Genomic DNA, 21,365 nt, shown 5'->3' with positions numbered 1-21,365 from the left:
GGGGGTATAGCTCAGGGGTAGAGCATTTGACTGCAGATCAAGAGGTCCCTGGTTCAAATCCAGGTGCCCCCTCATTTACATACTGTCCTGTTATGGTAACTACCTTAAGCAGTTCTTTTAGGAGGGCCCCAGTTGACGTTGGAAGACTTTCATTAATGGATTGGGGATTTTGGAAACCAAAAAGCCTCCCTCTCAGAGCTGCATGACATGAGACCACAGTGATATCCATTTTATGCATAGGATCAACCTCCTCAGCCCCACTATCATCCCTAAGAGTCCAAGGGCCACTTTGTCTTGGGAATCCCCCACCTCATGATAATACTGCACACACAGTAGGTCTCAGAAGACACCTGGAGGGTCCTTCCTTCCTTTCTGGACCTCCCCTCTTATTTGGACTGCTCTATACCCCACCTTCATTCCATGCTCAAAGGAGAAGTGTTGCATGTTGACCCATAACTGGCCACTGGGTGATGAGATGCGTTTCTGAATTCCCATTCCCTAATTGTCAAGTTTATGTTGAGGGATAGAGGCCAAGACCTTACTAAAGGACAAGCACCAGCTTCGAGTGAAGACCTGAAGGCTGCTGTGCATGTCAGCAGAGTCACCTGTTCCACAAAACTCAGTGAATGTCATCCGCTGAGCAGGTATCAGCCATGTGTAGTGCTCAGGGTTAAGAGGATGCGTTGCACCTTGTCCACTTCTGTCAGCTGTAGGAAGATCGCCAAGGTTTCCTTGGAGTGTCTGATATTGACTCCACGTGGCAGAACCTCCAGGATGGTCACTGGGTGAATGAGTTTACTCTCCTCTGATAAGTTGCCCAACTTCTGCAGTGTCTTACTGTATGGATCAGCACAATGGGTGCTGTTGGTAGTAGTACTGCTTTATAGTGTATGTGTGTGTGTGTGTGTGTGTGTGTGTGTGTGTGTGAAAACACATCTGCATCAAGGATACATACATGTTAAAAATAAAAAGACAGATACGTGTACCACACAGTGTAGCTTCATTATTACTAGACAACATCATTTTTGAGGCAAAAAGCATTACTAAGTGCTGTAGATTGAATCTGGAACGTCCCTGAAAACCACACATTTAAGTCCTAGTCCTCAGATTGGTGCTATGGGAAGATGGTGGAAACGTAAGGGGAGAGGCTTAGCATGAGGTTTCCTGTAGTGGGGTATGTCTTTGAGGGGATATTGTGTCCACTGCCCCTTTTTCTTCCTCTCATTCATCACATCCCATCCATGATGTGAATGATTTCCCTTTGCTATGTGTTCCCTGCTATGAACAAGGAACTGCCTGGTCATGGGCCACAAAGCAAAGAGACCAAGTGACCAGGGACAGAAACTTCAAAACGATGAGACTGAAAAAATTTTTTCTTTATGAAATTGATCTCAGGCATTTGTTACAGTATCAGAAAACTGACTAACACTCAGAGTAGAAAGAGTCATTCTATATTGTTGAAAAGGTCAACTAATCATGAATGAAGAGCAATTCTGAATTTAGTGAATCTATAACAGCTTCAAAACACACAGAACACAGGTTAATCAAAGTGAAAAGAAGAAATGGACAAATTTCCATTGGCTCCCTTAATGAGAGGTCTTAAACACTCTGTCTTGTGAAGTGATACCCAAGATTTAAACATGATTAATAAACTTGACTGAATTAAAGTGTAAATATTCTCTCACTTAAAGGCAAAATATGCATTTTTCAAGTGCATGAGCAATATTGACAAAATGACTCTACTGAACCATAAGGCAGTTTTATAATATCCACAGTATTAAAATCATAAAGATTATTTTCTGATCAAAATAAAATTAGAGGCCAGGGTTGTAGCTCAGTGTTAGAGCTTAACACATGTCAGGCACTGGGTTTTATCCTAAGTATCACATGAAAAAATAAATGATATAAAGGCATGATGTCTATGTCGAACTTTAAAGATGGAAAAAAAAATTCAATTGGGAACTAGTAACATCAAATAGGTAGAAAAAATGAGATTTATAAAATTCTCATGTTTAAAAACTAAAATTTGTACTTCTAAACAACCATGGATCAAAGAAGAAGTTATAATAGGCATTAGGAAATATTTTGTCCTAACCGATGGTGATGAAAACACTAGATATTAGAACTTGTGAGTTGCAGCAACAGCACTACTTAGAGGACAATTTATAGCCTTAGTTCACCTACAATAGAGTGAGTAGAAAAAGTGAAAATAAAGAATCTAAGTGTTTTTCTCAACAAAGGTGCAAATGGAATGGTAAAAATAAATCCAAGAAAAAATAAGAATGAATTAAAGATAAATAGAAAATAAAGAGGATCAATGAAGCAAAAGTTGTTCTTTGAAACAAATAATAAAATTGATAATTCAGGCAAGATTAACAAAGTGAAAACAGAAAACCCTCATAGCCAACATGACATTTCTTTAGAAAGGAGCATTAGCATAATTTCCAAAGACATTGGAATGCTTGTATCATGATATTACAAGCCACTTTTGACTATGAAATATGATATTAGGTGGCATAGAAACATTTCTAGAAAAATATAATTTGCATGAAGACAGAGAAATTCTTGGCTTGATGATCTTGCTTCTCTCTCCCTTCTCACTAATCTCTTTTAGTTTAGTAGGACTGATCTTGTTCAATGGAAAATACAATATCTGAGCTGACAGAGGTCCTAGCACAGCTACTTCCTAAGCAGTTGATGGCCCAGCTTCACACTGTCTTGTCTATTGATAGGCCTTTCCTTCCCCAGAAGTCTTCCACTGTTGTGTGGTCCCTCCGAGCTTGCCTGTAAGTACATGAGGTGGGATGTATCTTCTGGCAGACTTGCTAGGATGTGTCCAACTGTGTCCAGTCCAAGAAATGTTTCCTTGAAATAAAGGACGATTCATGGAAGTGTAGGTGCCATGGTGCAGTTTGCCACTGCTCCCCAATAAATTCTATTTACACCTAGTCTTTGATGTTTTTCTGCTCCTGTGGCTTAGTTTTACAGAATCAACTCAAGAAGAAATGGAACTCATGAATAATCCAACAACTGTTGAAGACTGAAATTGAAATTGAAATCATAGTGAAATTTTTGTCTTAAATAGCAATCAGTCATATACCTCAAGTACAATCACTGCCTAACGTATGTGATTCTGCACTGAATGTGGGTGTCTCAGCACTGTTCTGCGAGGTTGAGAAGAAGGGTAATTGCTGGAGGATGATGTTGGCTGTGTATAAATCAATTATCCATAAACGTATCTACTCAATAAACACACAAGAACCAATACTCCATAAATGAGAGGGGGCCTGATGGGTGTGACCCTACCAGCTCTGGCCTCCAACAACATGCAGTCGCCCAAATATCTTATTTACAGACACCCAGGTAAAGGGGGCCAAGACTGCAAGAAGCCTCTTCGGTGATGGACAGGATAAGGTGGAATTGGGGAGCCAAATTCTTAGGGGGACTATTCCAGAAGGAGACAGGAGCCACACCCACACACCTTCCTGGCAGTTAGTAGAAGCCAGACATCAGCATCTGATGGCTCAACCTAGTCTGATTAGGTAAGATAGTCTGGCTAGATGAGGATGGATTCCCACATGTATAATCAGAAAAATGAGAGATTACACTTTATTTATGTACGATCTATCAAAAAGTGTAAATGCATTCTACTGTCATATACTACTACTATTATTTGTATGTTCCTATTTCTTCCTCTTGGAATGAGATGTTTACTCTGGGCCATTGTATCTTGTACTTGATTTTAATTTTAAAGGGGCTCATAGCCAAGAGTTTACTTTGAGTCTCAGAGGAGACTTTGGATTTGGACTTTTGAATAATTCTGGAACTGTTAAGACTGTGGGGACCCTTAGAGATGAACTAAATGCATTTTGCATTTGAGGTGGTCATAAGTTTTTTGGGGCAAGAAGTGGATTGTTTTGTGTTAGGTATGAGGTATCCCCTGCAAGCTCCTGAGTTAGATCAGGAAATAAAATGATTAGATTGAGAAGCTGTAAACTAATCAGTCCATCCTGGGGTGAATGAACTGACTTGGTGGTAGCTGTAGGCAGATGAGTCAGGCATGAGGGGTTTGATCTCTGTAGGGATAGTCTGAAGGGTTCCTCTTCCCTCTGGTCCTGTCCCCTCTGACTTTGCTCCCTGGCTTCCACGTATGGAGTAGCACTTCTCGTCCACACTCTTCCACCATGATGTTCTGCCTCACCTTGGGTTCAGAGCAACGGAATTAGTGCACCATGGACTGAAGCTATGAAGAAAATACCCAAAATAACCTTTTTTCTCTATTAAGCATGTGAAAGAATGCCCACAATGCATTGCTACCCAGGAAGATGTCACCATGTTCTCAGCACAATAGTAAAAATGGAAAAAACTAAGGTTTCCACATGTTGGTGAGGATGCACAACCACAGTAACACTCACCCTACTGGTGGTAATGGAATCTGGTTGAACCCCTTTAGACAGCAGTCTGGCATATGTCAAAAATATGAGTACCCTATCACTTAACTATATGAGAACCCTAGTACTTAGCAATATGAGAACCCTACTACTTAGCTATATGAGTACATCTTAATTAGCCATATGAGAACTCTACGATTAGCAATATGAGTACTCTACTACTTAGCAATATGAGTACTCTATCATTAACTATATGAGAACCATACTACTTAGCATTATGAGAACCTCTTACTTAGCCATATGAGAACCCTACTACTTAGCAATATGAGAACCTCTTACTTAGCCATATGAGAACCCTACTACTTAGCAATATGAGTACCTCTTAATTAGCCATAGAAGAACCCTACTACTTAGCAATATGAGTACCTCTTACTTAGTCATAGGAGAACCCTACTACTTAGCAATATGAGTACACTATTACTTAACTATATGACAACCCTAGTACTTAGCAGTATGAGTACCTCTTACTTAGCAATATGAGTACCCTACTACTTAGCAATATGAGTACTCGATTACTTAACTATATGAGAACCCTACTACTTAGCAATATGAGTATCCTACTATTTAGCAATATGAGTACCCTACTACTTAGCAATATGGATACCCTATTCCTTCCTATATTCCTACATGTAGACCTCAGAGGGCATCCATGTACATACAAGAATGTTCATAGCAGCACTTTCTCAATAGACCCTGTTAGAGTATAGCTAAAATGTGTCCCCAGAATCTCACATGTAATACAATTAAAGAATGTTAAGAAGTGAAGGATGAGATTGTGAGAGCACTAACCAGTCAGTGGATTAATCAGCTGTATGGATTAACTGGGTGATAACTCTAGGCAGGTAGGGTGTGACTGAAAGAAGTCAGTCACTGGTAGTGTGCCTTTGGGGTTTTTATTTTGCCCCTGGAGAGTGGATTCTGTGTCTACTTCCTGAGTGTGCTGTCCTGAGCTGCTTCCCTCTATTACACCATACCTAGGATGTTCTGCCTCATGTTGGGTGCAGAGGAATGGAGTTGGTTGACCACGGAGTGATGCTCTGAAAACGGAAGCCAAAATAAACTTTCTGTCCTCTAAATTCTTCTTTTCGGATCTGTTGGTCAAAGAGAGGAAAAGCTGACAGAAACAGCTCCACACTGGACACAGATGAAATTTCCATCTATAGCAGGATAGATAAATCAATAGTGCTTGATCATAACACAGAGTACTAAACAGAAATCTAAATAGCAGATTATTGCCATAGGAAACAAGTGTGGATGGCTCTCGTTGACATGAGGTTGGGTGAAAGAAGCCAGACTCAGAAGAACCACTAGGGTCTGACTCCACGGAAATGCAGCTGCAGAGCAGGTCAACTCATCCATGGGGATGGTCCTGGGAGGACAAAGTAATAGGAGGGAGTCCAAGGAGCCCCTGAGTGCTAGAGAAGGAAGGTGTCTTGATTCAGGTGGTCACAAGTGTGCATGCGTGAAAATCCATCAAGTTGTACATAAAGACTTATACACTTGACTGTACTTCATACACGTGATTGTAGTTCACTCTCATGTAAAATACTCTGACTTATCTAATAGTCCCTATGTGGGGTCTTTGCAGGTTGAGCTCCAGTGTTTTTCTCTCTTGACTCAGTGAATGGTGCTGATTCCTGGTGAGGCTGTTTGTTCTGCAGACAGTGTGTAGAACTGAGTTCATGCCAGTGCTGTTTGGAGTGCTGCACGTGGATTAAGTCATCTCTCCTGCACAACAGCCCCGCAGGGGTAGACTCCTACTGTCCCCATTTTACAGGTTTGCAGTGGAGGCACAGGAGGGGGCGTGACCTGACCCTGGGACTTGAACCCAGCTGTCTGGTCTCAGAGTCACTGTCCCCCTGCTACTGGCAGCTGCTGGGAGCATGTCCTGAACTTGAGCTGTCCTGGTGTCGGTTCTTTGATGTGCCAGGATTCCTGACTCTACTCTGATTGATTCTGGATGGGCTCATTCTGCATCATTCTCCATCTGTGCCACCTGAACCTTTTCCTAGGTTGTGGTTTTGTGGAAAGGGCTCTGAACTGAGTATGGGGCCAGGAGGGTTAGGCCCGCTGGGAGGGCCCTGAGTGTGTGAGGGGGACACTCAGTCACTGGAGTTTGTGTTTGTGGGGACCTGCCAAGAGGGCCCAGTATTTAGCCGTGAGGACCCTTCTAGCACCGAGTGCCTCTCAGGCTGCAGCCTGCACCTGGCCCTGAGGCTGGGAGGACACAGGCTGAGGGCATTTGAGGAGGAAGCCTGTGTGGTTAGGCAGCAGGGTAATGAGTTTCCTGTGACCCAGGCCTGGCATTTGCCCAGAGCACCTGTCCTGAAGTCCAAGCTCATGGGTCACAGGTGGGCTGGGTGTAGGAGTGAAAGAAATAATGAAGCCTCACCAGGATAGGAGGGGGTATAGTTTGGGGTTATAGTACCTGACTGTAGATCAGGTGGTCCCTGGTTCAAATCCAGGTTCCCCCTACTTATTCCTGTGTCTTACTTATTCTAAAAAGCCCCTCATAATTTCAACTTCCTCTTTAGTACCCAGCAGGATAAACATTTTACCACAACCAGCATATGCTGAGGCTTTATTATGGGTTATTCTTAACCCTAAATATGGTTTAGAATCACTTGACAGGTATAAAAAAGTGCCATTTCCCAGGCCCCACCCCAAACCAATTAAATCAGAACATCTTACATGGAGAGGCTTGTCTCTTCTCTTCCTCTTTTCTACACATGGAAGGAAGACATGATTCTAAGGTGGGGACAACATTTTGGATCATGGATCATGGGGTCTTGGTATGAAAGCAATGCAGGTAGAAGAACCAGAAGATGGTGTGTGGCCTCGTAGGAAGGATGTACATGATGGCAGAGTGCTAGTCAGTGCACATGTGAAGGTGGAGAAATCCAGGGTGTGACCATCCAGGTTTAAGGTGCTGATTACTCACTCAAAAGCAGCAGGGGGTATAGCTCAGGGGTAGAGCATTTGACTGCAGATCAAGAGGTCCCTGGTTCAAATCCAGAGTCTCTTTTCCATGCCAAAGAGGAAAATTTCTGAGTAGCAAATAATAAGGAGTCAACATGGACCATGTCATCCATATTGACCCTAATCCCGTATCCACATCCTAGGCAGGAAGTGCAGTTTGCTCATTTGTACTCTGGATTCTGCTCAGGTGACACCTCTGTTGTCCTCTGTAGAAGGAGACAGCAAAGGGCTGGATGTGAGGCTCCTCCAGGTCACATGTGGTCATGCTCTGGCACAGGCTGTGGTATAAGGCGATGACAATGCCACTCCCTCACTGCGTGATTGTCCAGCCTTCTAAGAGATCTGTGGGGATGAGCAGCACAGCTTTCTACATAGTCAAAGTCCTCTGTGTAGGTTCTGTAGGTAACTTCTCCTAACCTCTGGGCAGGGGCTCCACACTCCCTACTCTCTCAGGACTCTGCTTAGTCTCCTGTTTGGTATCTTTGCTAATTTTGCTCCTTTGACTTCTATCCAACAAATACTCATTGCATACCAACGTTCCTGCTCTGTGTTGTGTTCAGCATTGTAGAAAGATGCAAAGGGAATGCATTTCTACCTTTTCCACCTTGAGCAGTTTTTTGTTTTTGTTTTTTTTTTTTTTTTTTTTTTGGTACTAGGGATTGAAACCAAGAGTGCTTAACTGCAGAACCACATCCTCAGTATTTTTAATTTTATATTTAGAGATGGGGTCTCCCTAGGTTGCTTATGACCTCACTAAGTTGCTGAGGCTGGCTTTGAACTTGAAAACCTGCTGCCTCAGACTCCCAATTCTCTGGGTTTACAGGCGTGTCGCTGCACTGACTGAGCACTTTTTTCTATTGTGATAAATGTAAGTAGTTTCTCCTAACCCCTGGGTATGGGCTCCTTACTCCCTACTCTCTCAGGACTCTGCTTCGTCTCCTGTTGCTTCCATGGAAATATTATGGAAATCATATAGTAGCGTCATGAAGATCAAGGACAATGCCTTTTTTTTCTCAGTGGCTTCAAGAGGGTCCAGCACCTAAGAGGCTCCATGGTCATTTGCTGAGGGAAGAAGCAATGCAGTGAAATAATGGGCCCCCTCCTTGAGGCCTTGGACTATGGAGGAGGCTCTCCCTGGGCTTGGTGCAAGGTCCACTGAAGATCAATTCCACAGTCTGATAGCCACATGTACACTTGCAGGAAACACTGGAGCCAGGTGTGCTCTCAAGATGCACATGTGGTGCCTCCAGCACACTCTGAGAGAGGAGGTTGAGGGGGACTCATTAAAGTTGGAGATGAAATACGTGAAGTCACGTTTCAATGGAGAAAGCTAGCAGGTTCTGTAGTTTTACCACCTTTCAGAACTCTTAGTTTATGTAACTTTTGCCAACACCATTGATGCTGTTGCAATTGTTAGTACTATGGACAGTGTAGGGACAATAGCTGTTTGCTTTAGTGCCACATGTAGTTCATGGGTATTTATTATTTTTGCTTTTGGCAATTGCTGTCACCACCATTATTGTTTTAGTAATCGTTGGTGTTGTAGATTCCATAGACACTGGGCACATACTTTAAGGCTGTGTATTGTTTGCTTCTGTTGATAGTGTTCGTTTTCCCCTTTTCTGTGAGGTCCAGGGATTCTACTGGCACACTACAAATTCACAGAGTAGAGGTTCTCCTGCTGAGCTACACACAGCCAGGAGGCAACAATCCTTGTTTCCCAAATAAACTAACCATGGTCAAACTTCAGTGATACTTTAAAATAAAAATAAAAGAGACAAAAATTTCAAACTAATGACTAGACCTCAAGTGGAGATGACTGTGGGGGACCCACAGGTCCCACTCATAGCCATCCATTCTTCTAACCAAAAAAGAGAATGAACACAAAGTCTGTGGAAACTCCACCTATGAGGGATTTCAATTTAGATAACTTCCATTGCCCTTTAGATATATAAAGGTGTTAAAGGAAGAAGATCAATCATAGAAGGTGTACCTAACATACCCTGCTATATGCAACACAACTCAAAAATCCAGAAGAAGAACCCCACTCTTTTCAGACCTATGAGGAAAATGGAATCCTCAAACTCTGACACAACATACACTGTATCAAAATACACTCATCATCACCAAAGAACTTGCAGTGGAAGTTTTCTACAAAACCCATTTGGACATGGAAAAATTCACATCAACATTATATTCCAGATATTTTGGCAAGAGTGGACAGGGCCCTAAAAAGGTCATCAAAGAAGAGTGTAAGAAAAATTCATCCCAATAGATGCATGAAAACCTATAGAGGAATACAAGAAATATGAAACAAGAAGCTAACATGTAGCTTCCTAAATTTTACCATTTACCAGCAAAAATGCCGAAGTGGATGAAATACCAGGTAAAGAATTCAAAAGAATCTTTATATAGATGATCAATGAATTCCAAGAGAATAGAGAAAAACTACTGAATAAATTAAGGAAGTCAATACAGTACATAAATGAGAAATTCAATAAGGAGACAGAGATATGGAATAGATTCAAACAGAAATCTTGACAATGAGAAATGAATAAACAAAAGGCCAGTAGAAAGTCTAATAAAGTAGACCATGCTGAAGAGAGAGTCTGAGAGCTGGAAAACAAAATGGACAGCCTCGAACATTCAAATTATATTAAAGAAAAAAAGTGGAATGAGCTGGACGATAATATTCAAGCACCCTGGGCAACATTAAAATTTCAAAATTAAGAAGCATTGGAATTGAAGAGTATTGTGTATTGTGAGATGCAGGCTAATGTTATAGATAGTATTTCTTTAGGGAAATAATAGAAAATTTCTAAACCTTAAGAATGAGATGGACATCCAGATACAGGGGGCGTTCAGAATCCCATAAAGATAAGATCAAAAGAGATCTTCTCCATGACATGTCGTAGTGAAAATGTGTAATTAAGAGAAGGAGAATAGAATTCTAAAGGCCTCAACAGAAAAATGTCAGGTCATAGTTGGGATCCACCCACCAGAATTGCTTCTGTTTTCTCAATACAAACTGTAACATCAGGAAGACTTAGAATAACGTATTTCAAACCCTACAAGAAAACAGGTGTCAATCAAATAACAGTGAACCATGATCACATCCTTCAGAATTAAAGCCGAAATAAAAACCATTCAAGATAGGCAGAAACTAAAAGAATTGTAAGCCAACAGTATAGAAAAATTTTAAAGAAATACTCCACACAGAAGACATAAAAAACAAACCTCAGAGTTAAGAAATGAAAAAAATCTCATTAGAAGACTAGTTGAAAAATGATAACAAGAACAAATTAAATATTAGAAATAAATAAAACTGGCATGAGTTAATAAACATTTCTCTATAATAACATTGAATGTAAATGGTTTCAACTCACAATTGAAAACATGGAGTTGCCTAGAGCTCTGATCTTGAAGGACTCATTGATCACAGGTAGTCCAAGTGTGGCTGTCAGAATGGAAGATATTAATTAAGCCTCATAGACAGAGGAGGGGAGAGAGCTGAGGGGTAGAGCATTTGACTGCAGATCAAGAGGTCCATGTGTGCCAAGCTGGGAGAGGCTTGGATTCCATCTGTGCACTGGAGAACTTGGGGCAGTATATGCCTCTTTATCTGCTGTTGGTAATTATACAGCTCCTGCTTCATTATTACAAGTAATTCTGCAGGGAGCATTCAAATAGAAATTATTGACCACTTACGTGATTGTGTTCTTTGGAAAGATTTTGAGAGATGGAATTGTGAAGTTAAAGCATATGCATATTTCTCTATCTATTCACATACCCTTTAATGTCTTTTAGTGAAGCTTTAAAATATTGTAAACACACAAACACACACACACTAATATATAGATATACATTTATTCCCAGAGATCCTATACTTTTTTAAAAAAAATTATTTTTATTGTCAACAAATGTGATACATATTGTTTCTCTGTTTGTACATGAAGTAAAGGCATACCATTTGTGTAATCATACATTTACATAGGGTAATGGTGTTTGATTCATTCTGTTATTTTTTCCTCCCCCCCACCCCTTCCACCCCTCTTTTCCCTCTGTACAGTCCCTCCTTCCTGCATTCTTGCCCCTCTCCCACCCCCATTACGAGTCATCATCCGCTTATCAGCGAGATCATTCATCCTTAGGTTTTTTTGAGATTGGCTTATCTCACTTAGCATGATATTCTTCAATTTCATCCATTTGCCTGTAAATGCCATAATTTTGTTATTCTTTATGGCTGAGTAATATCCCATTGTGTATGTGTGTGTGTGTGTTTATATATATATATAAACACACATTGTGTATGTGTGTGTGTGTGATATATATATATATATATATATATCACAGTTATATATATATATATATATATCACAGATATATATATATATATATATATATATCACAGTTTCTTTATCCATTCATCAACTGAAGGACATCTAGGTTGGTTCCACAATCTGGCTATTGTGAACTGAGTAGCTGTGAAGATTGATGTGGCTGCATCTCTGTAGTATGCTCATTTTAATTCCTTTGGGTATAAACCAAGGAGTGGGATAGCTGGGTCAAATGGCGGTTCTATTCCAAGCTTTCTGAGGAATCTCCACACTGCTTTCCAGAGTGGCTGCACTAATTTGCAGCCCCACCAGCAATGTTTGAGTGTACCTTTTCCCCCACATCCTCGCCAACACCTATTGTTGCTTGTATTCTTGATATTCACCATTCTACTTGGGCTAAGATGGAATCTTAGGGTAGTTTTGATTTGCATTTCTCTTATTACTAAAGATGTTGAACATTTTTTCATATATCTGTTGATTGCTTGTAGATCTTTTTCTGTGAAGTATCTGTTCATTTCCTTAGCCCATTTGTTGACTGGCTTATTTGTATTCTTGGTGTAGAGTTTTTTGAGTTCTTTATAGATTCTGGAGATTAGTGCTCTATCTGAAGTATGAGAGGCAAAGATTTTCTCCCACTCTGTAGGCTCTCTATTCACATTGGCGATAGTTTCCTTTGCTGAGAGAAAGCTTTTTAATTTGAATCTATCCAAGTTATTGATTCTTGCTTTTTTTTCTTGTGCTATGGGAGTCCTGTTAAGGAAGTCTGATCCTAAGCCAACTTGTTGAAGATTTGGACCTACTTTTTCTTCTATAAGATACAGGGTCTCTGATCTGATTCTGAGGTCCCCGATGCATTTTGAGTTGAATTTTGTGCAGGGTGAGAGTCAGGGGTTTATTTTCTTTCTGTTGCATATGGATTTCCAGTTTTCCCAGCACCATTTGTTGAAGAGGCTATTTTTTCTCCATTGCATATTTTTGGCCCCTTTGTCTAGTATGAGGAAAGTGTATTTATTTGGGTTTGTGTCCGTGTCCTCTATTCTGTACCATTGATCCACCTATCTATTTTGGTGCCAATACCATACCCTTTTTGTTACTATTGTTTTGTAGTATAGTTGAAGTTCTGGGCATTGCGATACCCCCTGCTTCACTCTTCCTGCTAAGGATTGCTTTAGCTATTCTAAGTTTCTTATTCTTCCAAAAGAATTTCATGATTGCTTGCTCTATTTCTGTAAGGTACGTCACTGGGATTTTAATTGGAATTGCATTGAATCTGTGTAGCACTTTTGGTAGTATGGCCATTTTGACAATATTAATTCTGCCTATTCAAGAACATGGGATGTCTTTCCATCTTCTAAGATTTTCTTTAATTTCTTTCTTTAGCGTTCTGTAGTTCTCTTTGTAAAAGTCTTTCACCTCTTTTGTTAGATTGATTCCCAAATATTGTATTTTTTTTGTGGCTATTATGAATGGGATAGTTTTCTTAACTTCTCTTTCTGAAGATTCATCACTTATGTATTAAAATGCATTGGATTTATGAGCATTGATATTATAACCTGTAGACTTAAAGTAAAGAATCACATGATTATTTGAATAGATGCAGAAAAAGCATTGAAAAAGTACAGCATCCCTTCATGCTCAAAACACTAGAATAAATAGGGATAGTGGGAACATTCCTTAACATTGTAAAGGCCATCTAAGCTAAGCCCATGGCCAATATCATTCTAAATGGTGAAAAACTGAAAGCATTCCCCCTAAAAACTGGAACAAGGCAGGGATGCCCTTGTTCACCATTTCTATTCAACATTGTCCTTGAAACTCTAGCCAGAGCAATTAGACAGACCAAAGAAATTAAAGGTATACGAATAGAAAAAGAAGAACCCAAGCTATCCCTATTTTCTGATAACATGATTATATATTTAGAGGAACCAGGAAATTCCACCGAAAGCTTTTAGAACTCGTAAGTGAATTCAGTAAAGTAGCAGGTTATAAGATCCTATACTTTTTATATGATCTTACTTGATATCTTCTCAAATAGGTCATTTATTTTTTTAATTAATGTGTAGAAATATATTTTATTTTATATCTTACAATTTATTGAACTTAATAAGTCAAATAACTTTTGGTTAATTTGTGTTTTCTGTGTAGATCGTCATAGTATCTCTGAATATTTGGTACTTTGTTACTTCTATTTAAAAAAGACTTTTTAGTTGTAGATGGACACAGAACATTTATTTCATTTATTTATTTTTATGTGGTGCTGAGGATCAAACCCATTGCCTCAAATGTGCCAGTTAAGTGCTCTACCACTGAGCCACAACCCCAGCCCCTTCTATTCCATTTTCAAATCTTTATTTATTTATTTATTTTGCCTAATTCATGAGTTCTGGCTTTCTATACAGTGATACATTGAAACAATACTACCAGGCATCCTTGTCTTGTTTCCAGTTTTCAAGAGGATGCTTCGAGTGCATGAGGCATGTGTATCACTAAGTATGACGGTTGCTGGAGTTTTCTTGCAGATGGATGGACTTAAAGAGAGCATTTCTTTTGTTTTAAGAAGAGGATTCTTAATAAGTGGGTTTCTTTATTTCCCTCCTTGCTCCTTCCCTTTTCAATAAAAGAGGATACCAGTGCTCAGAAGACCAGCAGGGCAAGGTGCCTGGAGAGCGTCACGTGGCCGTGGCCTGGTCCTCTCCACCAGCAAGGAGGATTGGTGCCAGATTCTGGGGAGCGTGCATGCCTGAGTTTGGAGAACCAGACCCCAAAGCAGGAAGAGAGCTCGTCTGTCTGGTGCCTCCTCAGTTCATTGACATTTGTTCCACACTTAGGTGTCTTTGCTAATTTTGCTCCTTTAACTTCTATCCAACAAATATGCATTGTATACCAACTTCCTGCTCCGTGTTGTGTTCGGCATTGTAGAAAGATGCAAAGGGAACGCATTTCTACCTTTTCCACCTGGAGCAGTTTTTTTTTTTTTTTTTTTTTTTCTGTACTAGGGATTGAAACCAAGAGTGCTTAACTGCAGAGCCACATCCTCAGTCCTTTTTAATTTTATATTTAGAGACAGGGTCTCCCTAGGATACTTATGACCTCACTAAGTTGCTGAGGCTGGCTTTGAACTTGAAATCCTCCTGCCTCAGCCTCCCAAGTCTCTGGGATTACAGGTATGTGCCACGAGAAGTGGCCCTGCTCTGACTGCCTTTACCAGCCTCTGTGTGTCTGAGTCTTGGTCTCCTTTGCAGAGTTAGAGTTATCACGGTATTGCTACTACCTCATGTGAACCTGTGGGACACATTTTTGAGATATATGTGGCCTTTTGATCTCAGTGTGGCCTCAGTGTTGGGCGTTTGGCCAAGGGCAAGGCTTGCTTCCTAGGGCCTGTAGTGCTGAGCCTCTGGACAGGGGTTTGACCACAGAGGAGAATCTCTGGTCCATCCTGTTCCCACTGTGCTGACCTTCTAGTCTGACGCCCTTCGGATCAACTGGGGTGGCTTCATGGGTTCCAGCAGGGCCAAGGACTTGAACTATTTTATTTTGTCTTCCCTCCATTGAGTTAAGATCCTGCCAGAAACCAAGAAGCAACTGAGGTAAGGAAAAGGAACAGAAGGAGGAGACGGGGAACAAAGTCCCCCTGTCCATCCAGTGGAGTAGGAAAAAGAGGTGAGATGGATGCTGGAGGAGGTTCAGGGTCTGTGGGTTTACTGAGGGGAGGAAGGAAGGAGGGAGGCAGGAGGGCAGCTCTTAGCAAAGACTTTTCAAGAAGATGCTCCTGTTATGGTTGGATATGAGGTGTCCCCATAAGCTCACCTGTGAGACAGTGCAAGAAGGTTCAGAGGAGAAGTGATTGGGTTGTGAGTCTTAAGCCACTCAGTGATTTAATCCCCTGACAGGGATGAACTGAGTGGTAACTGAGTGGAAGGGTGTGGCTGGAGGAGACTGGAACTGGTGTGTGGCTTTGGGTATGTATTTTGTATCTGGAGAGTAGAGTCTCTCTCTTTGCCCCTGATCACCGTGATGTGAGCTGCTTCCCTCTGCCACTCTCTCCTGCCATGATGTTCAGCCTCATCGCAGGCCCCAAGGAATGGAGCTGGCCTTCTGTGGACTAAGACTAAGACCTCTGAAACCGTGAACCCTCAAATCAACTTTTCCTCCCCTGTAATTGTGTTACTCAGATCCTTTGAGTCACACCAACCAAATAGCTGACTAAAACACCCTCAGAGACAAGATGGAGAGGTTGAGCAGAGCAGGCATCTGGGGGAAAAAATGGGGAGGGGTGTTCTGTTTGGAAAAAGAAGACCGAAAGAAGCTAATTTGCTGGGAGGCAAAATTTCCATATCATCAGAACTTTCTGAGAGTTCATTGAACACTCAGTCCCTAGGAAGTGTGGGGTGTAATGCAGGTGAAAAGTATTTATTAAACATTTCTTGAGGGAGAGAAGTCACAGCTCAGGGGTAGAGATTTGAATGCAGAGCCAGAGGCTGTGGTTCATATCAAGCTTCTCTGAAAAGAAGCCTTCAGGTTGCCTCGATATGTGGCTGGAGCAGGGCAGAACATCATGGTGAGAGTGAGGGGCAGAGGAAACTGTTCCCCTCTGGGCGACTGGGAAGCAAGACACTAAGAGGAAGGGCTGGGGTCCCAATGCCTCCCACGTCTTAAAGATGCCACCACCTCCTGACAGTCCACAGGCAGGGTCGCCTGTCACACAGGGTCTTCTCCAGCAGAGGCCAGGTCAATCCCTGGCTGCAGCTCCAACCAGCACTCCTGCCCCAACACTCTCCCTCATCCCCATCCCATCCTGGCCACCGGCTCTATAAGACCCTCAAAAATAGGCGAGCCTCACTGGACTAAGTAGCTCAGGAAGGGAACCAACCTGGTGAATGAGCCCCCAGCTTGCTGGAGAAGAAACAGGTCAGAGAGAGGCAGCACCTACTCTGTTGAAGGGCCTCTGATTTGGCTTCATTGGTAAAAGCAGTGCACTGACCCCAAGATGACAGCCCTTTATCCTCTGGAGGAGCCCTGGGGTACACTAGGTAGTTCATCTCTTTTTCCCTGAGGGCCTAAGGCAAAAGCAGTTCTTTCTGAGGGAAGTCTGGGTCTCAGGAGGTGCATATGTCCGACTGGACCACGTGAGCTGTGATTTGAAAGATGGCGTGCAGTGAGGTCCTCGTGAGTAGGAGCACCGGAAGCTAGGGAGAGGCACTCAGTGCAACTGAAGTGGACTTAGGTCTAGGCAGTCATAGTTACAGACCTTACAGATCAGGGACCATGCTTCCCAGCAGAAGTTAGTAATGAGAACCCAGGACCAACTTTGCTGACCAAGCGGGACCAGCTCTCAGACCCTCAGAATGAAGCCAAGCTTCCTGGTCTGTGCCCACGGCCACATGCTGTCCCTGGTCTGGTCAAACAGCAGCTCTCCCTGGAGGCTGAGCCACAGGATCTTGCTGCCTGGTCCTCTCTCTTAACAGTCAGACTGACTTCTAGCCTCTTAGGAGGCCCACTCCATTGCTCCATTCCTGTCCCCTCTTTGGGCCATTTTAGCAGGTCTTCTTATTCCCCAGGCACCTGGAGAGGGGGAAGGAGGAGTTAGAACCTTCCTTTGTTTTTTTGTTGGCTCTCTGATTCCTTGAGAGCCACTGCAACTTGGAAATAAGCTGTCTGAGAACTTGGTGGGCGTGTCCCTCTGCAGACGGTGCTCACTGCAAGAGATGGTGTGGGTGTGTTGCTGCAGGGGACCTAGGGAAGATGGTGGAGGAATCCTCAGGACTAGGTGTGACCAGTGGTCACCAACTGTGACATACCAAGGTGCTGGATGTGGAAATCTGTGGTTGGCTAGAAATCCACACAAAGTAGATGTGTCTTGGCTCTTCACGTTTCTCCCCATCCCAGCGGGACCAGAAGGCCCCCTCTGCTGGGGTCAGGCAGAGGCCAGGACAGCGCAGGTGAAAGCTCTAGAAGTTGTCCAGCCTCCTCCTTCCTAATTAGCCTCTCCACAGACTCTCCTTCCGCCCTGGGGTGGGAGGTGGGAACCTGATTTGGGAATGGGAGTAGTCCTGTAATTGGAAAGATCCAGATTTGGGAAATGGTTATCATTTCTTGAAGCCGGGGCTTTGGAGAGAAAATTCAGACCCTGCAGATCGGTGAGGCCTAGGCCTGGCGACCTTGCTGAGACTCTGCCCGGAGGCCCCTTCCCTCCCCACCAGCCAGCCCCTCTTCCCGAGGGCACCCCTGCTGGGTCTCCAGGAGCTAGTGTCTCAGGCTCCATCACAGGGGGGAAGGTGTGGTGAGGACAGGGAAGCAGACTTTCCTTGGGATCTAGAAATGCTCAGAGAACGAGGACCCCTGTGTAGCTGGGCTGAGGATCTGGACGTCACTCACGCAGCTTAGGATTCAGGCCCAAGGTCCCCACCTTTCCAGCAAGAGCTCATTGAAACCCCTCCTGATCAATGGCCTAAAATGAAATAGAAACTTTGGAAGATAAAGTTGAAGCAAAATGAAATGAAAAGAAAAGGAAAGTGTAATAAAAGAGATAAAAATAATGAAACTAGAGACTGAAACCAGGTTGTGTAAAAACCAACTAACGAGCTGGGTGTGGCACATGCCTGTAATCCCAGCAACTGCAGAGGCTGAGGCAGGAGGATAACAAGTGCAAGGCCAGCCTCAGCAACTCAATGAGACCCTGTCTCAAAATAAAAATAAAAATAAAAATAAAAGGAGCTGGGGATTGGCTCAGTGATAAAGTGCTCCTGGGCTCAATTCCTGATACAAAACAAATAAACATCAAACAAGAAACCAACTACTGAGAGTTACTGAAAGAGAAAAAGATGGGAGGACATTATTCAAGAAAATTACCCAAAATGAAAGGATGTGGGTTCCTATGAGAAAAGATCTCTGAGTACTCAGCACAAAGAATAAAAAGTGACCCACCCAAGTACATCACAGAGTACTCACAGAAGCCCAGGACTAGAAGGAGTATCTTAAAAACTTGAGGAGGAAGAAAACCTGGTGATTCACACAGGACAGGGAATCACGATGGCACTTGACTTTTAACAGCAACACTAGATCCTACAGAAAAAGAAAAACCTCTCACAGTACCAAGTTCTCTGATTTGTAACTAGAGATCTAAGCCCATCCGGACTTACACAATTCATCATCAAGATATTACACATGGTCTTAAAAAATTTGCTTCCACTCGTTACAGAAAGACATTGTAAGAGATCATTGGCCAAAATAAGGAAGTAAATTAAGAGGAATTTGAGACTTAAGTCCTGGAAAGAGGGAGTCCTGCACAGGAGAGTATCGGAAAGGAAGAAAGTCCTGGTAAGGGTGAAGGAAGCCCCAGGCGTTGATGAGACTCTACAGACCAACCAGGCAAAGCTGGATGCCTACTAGCAAACAGGAAGTGGAAATGTGAATGATCTGACACTTTCACAGTGTGGAATGTTGTTTTGAAGGGAATTTTATAGAGAAATTAGAGGTTGTGGGAAAACCTAGCGGTTAAAAGATGGCTAAGGAATTGAAAACATCAGGCTACCACTAACCTCAGAATAAATAAAAGGTTCTACCCGAATTCTTAGTTCTGCTAAGCACTACATGAATACTATTAATAATTGTCATAATAACAACATGTGAGATAATTAACCAGGAGTCAAGATACAAATACATTGGGAAAGTGAGAATGGAAGAAGGTAAGTGAGTTGTATACTCATCTGCCTGAGTCAGTTAATGATATCTAAACCTGAGGAAATTAGACATAGTGTATTAAGTTTATTTTATTGATACTCACAGGGAACACATTAGAAGAAATAGCCTAAAGCTTGGGAGTGACTATTTCTGGGTGGCAGGAGAAAAATATGAAGATTTGAGGGTTTTTTACAAACAACATTTGACTTAAAATAATTACACATCATACTTTGAAGGAAAAAATTTATGTGACATTGCTAGGGGTATAAATGTGAAGATCGGAGTAGAAACTTCTTCTAGGTTTCCAGAGTTCCCTGGTCAGTTCCAGAGACCCCGTGTGTCCTCCTGCTGTGTTGTCTCTATGATGCTTCTTGGAACTTCTCCATGGTCCAAGTCAGGCTGGGAAGTTCACCGATTGCCACGCTTAGGGTTGGATGCATAGATCCACAGGCTGGAGAAACGTCTCCAGATGCAGGTACTGTGAGTGTCCCAGAAACGGTTAGTCAGGATTCCTTCGAGTTGAGGTTTTGTCATGTGTAAGGTGAGGAACTCAGATGTGTCCATCCTAAAGCTCTGTCGCTGCTTCTCCTGGCTGCTGCTGTCCCCACAGACTGAGGAGCAGCTGCGTGTGCGCGTGTGCTTGCAGACATGGAAGCAGCAATGGGTGCAGGACCCTGGGACTGAAGAGGACCTTCCTGAGGTGGGGCTGTGCAGGAGCTGGTTGATGGTCTCTCCAGCTCTAGAGATAAGTAGGAACTTCCCACACGTTGTCGGAAAGCTGGGAGCGAAGAGAAGGGAGAGGGTGCTGACTGGACACTGGCGACAGCAGGGGTGTGATTCAGGCCAGAGCTGGGACAGCAGAGCCAGAGGGCGCCTGCTCAAGTGGGAGGGCCCCGCGGGCTCCTCCACTCGCAGGACCCACTGCTCATCTCCCACCTACTTCCCTGTCTTTCATTCCAGCTGGGATCCTCCAAAAACTGGGAGCGGCAGGTCAGCCCCTGCACAGCTGCAGTGGGGACGGGTCACTGTCTCCCGACCCGCCCTGCACTCTGGTGTCCCTCATGTTCCACACATCTGGCTCCCTCCCTGTGTTTCCTGATTCCTCCAACCCTATTGGATCCTCAGAGAGAAGGCAGGGACTGTCCTGCAGAATTCTTCAGGGCTTCTCCATGGCAGACTTCTAGGGACACAGAGTAACCCCAAGCTGTCTCCTTCCTCCTCCTGCCCATGTTAGCAGTTTGGTGCAGTAGCCTCGGGGTCAGATCTGGAGAGACAAATCACAGCATCCAGGTTCTCTATGTAGGGCAGACATTTCCCTTTGATAAACTGCTTTTTCCTGTGCATGGGTCTACCGTAGGCTTGTTGGAAACTCAAAGGTCAAAACCCTGGCTTGGATGCTGTGTTAGTCACCTTTCATTGCTGTGACCAAAAGTCCTGAGAAGAATAACTTAGAGGAGGAAAAGTTTGTGTTGGTTCATGGTTTCTAAAGTTCAGTCCATGGTCAGCCAACTCCATTGCTCTGGGCCTGAGGTGAGGCAGAACATCATGGTGGAAGGGCAGGCGGGGTAGAGCTGCTCAGCTTATGACAGCCAGGAAGGAGACGGGGAGTCATAAGGAGGAGGAGCCAGGGACAGCATAGGATTCCCAAGGCTGTCCCCCAGTGACCTACTTCTTCTAGCCAGGCCTCACCTGCCCACAGTTACCACCCAGTAACCCAAATTGTTAATCCATCATATGGATAAATCCACTGGTGAGGTACAGCTCTAATCTAATAATTTCACCTCTGGACATTCCTGTATTGCCGCCTTAGATTTTCAGGGGACATCTCATATCCAAACCATGACGGTGCTCTAACAGGGAAGAGGGGGATTCTGCAGTGTTGTTGCTGCAAATGCCAACTGTCAGAGCTCCATGACAG

General features: G+C 43.0%; 2 non-coding genes across 2 annotated transcripts; both read left to right on the top strand.

The window, feature by feature from the left end:
• Trnac-gca (transfer RNA cysteine (anticodon GCA)) lies at positions 1-72 on the top strand. Its single transcript has one exon. It is a non-coding gene; the product is annotated as a tRNA-Cys (tRNA).
• A 7,332-nt stretch (positions 73-7,404) lies between these two features.
• On the top strand, positions 7,405-7,480 carry Trnac-gca (transfer RNA cysteine (anticodon GCA)). The gene has a single exon. It is a non-coding gene; the product is annotated as a tRNA-Cys (tRNA).
• The last annotated feature ends 13,885 nt before the right edge of the window (positions 7,481-21,365 follow it).

Source organism: Sciurus carolinensis, chromosome 8, assembly GCF_902686445.1.
Source record: "Sciurus carolinensis chromosome 8, mSciCar1.2, whole genome shotgun sequence".
NCBI classification, from domain to species: Eukaryota; Metazoa; Chordata; class Mammalia; order Rodentia; family Sciuridae; genus Sciurus; species Sciurus carolinensis.
Note: the sequence above shows the minus strand (reverse complement) of the source record. Positions and strands in the feature narration are given on the sequence as shown.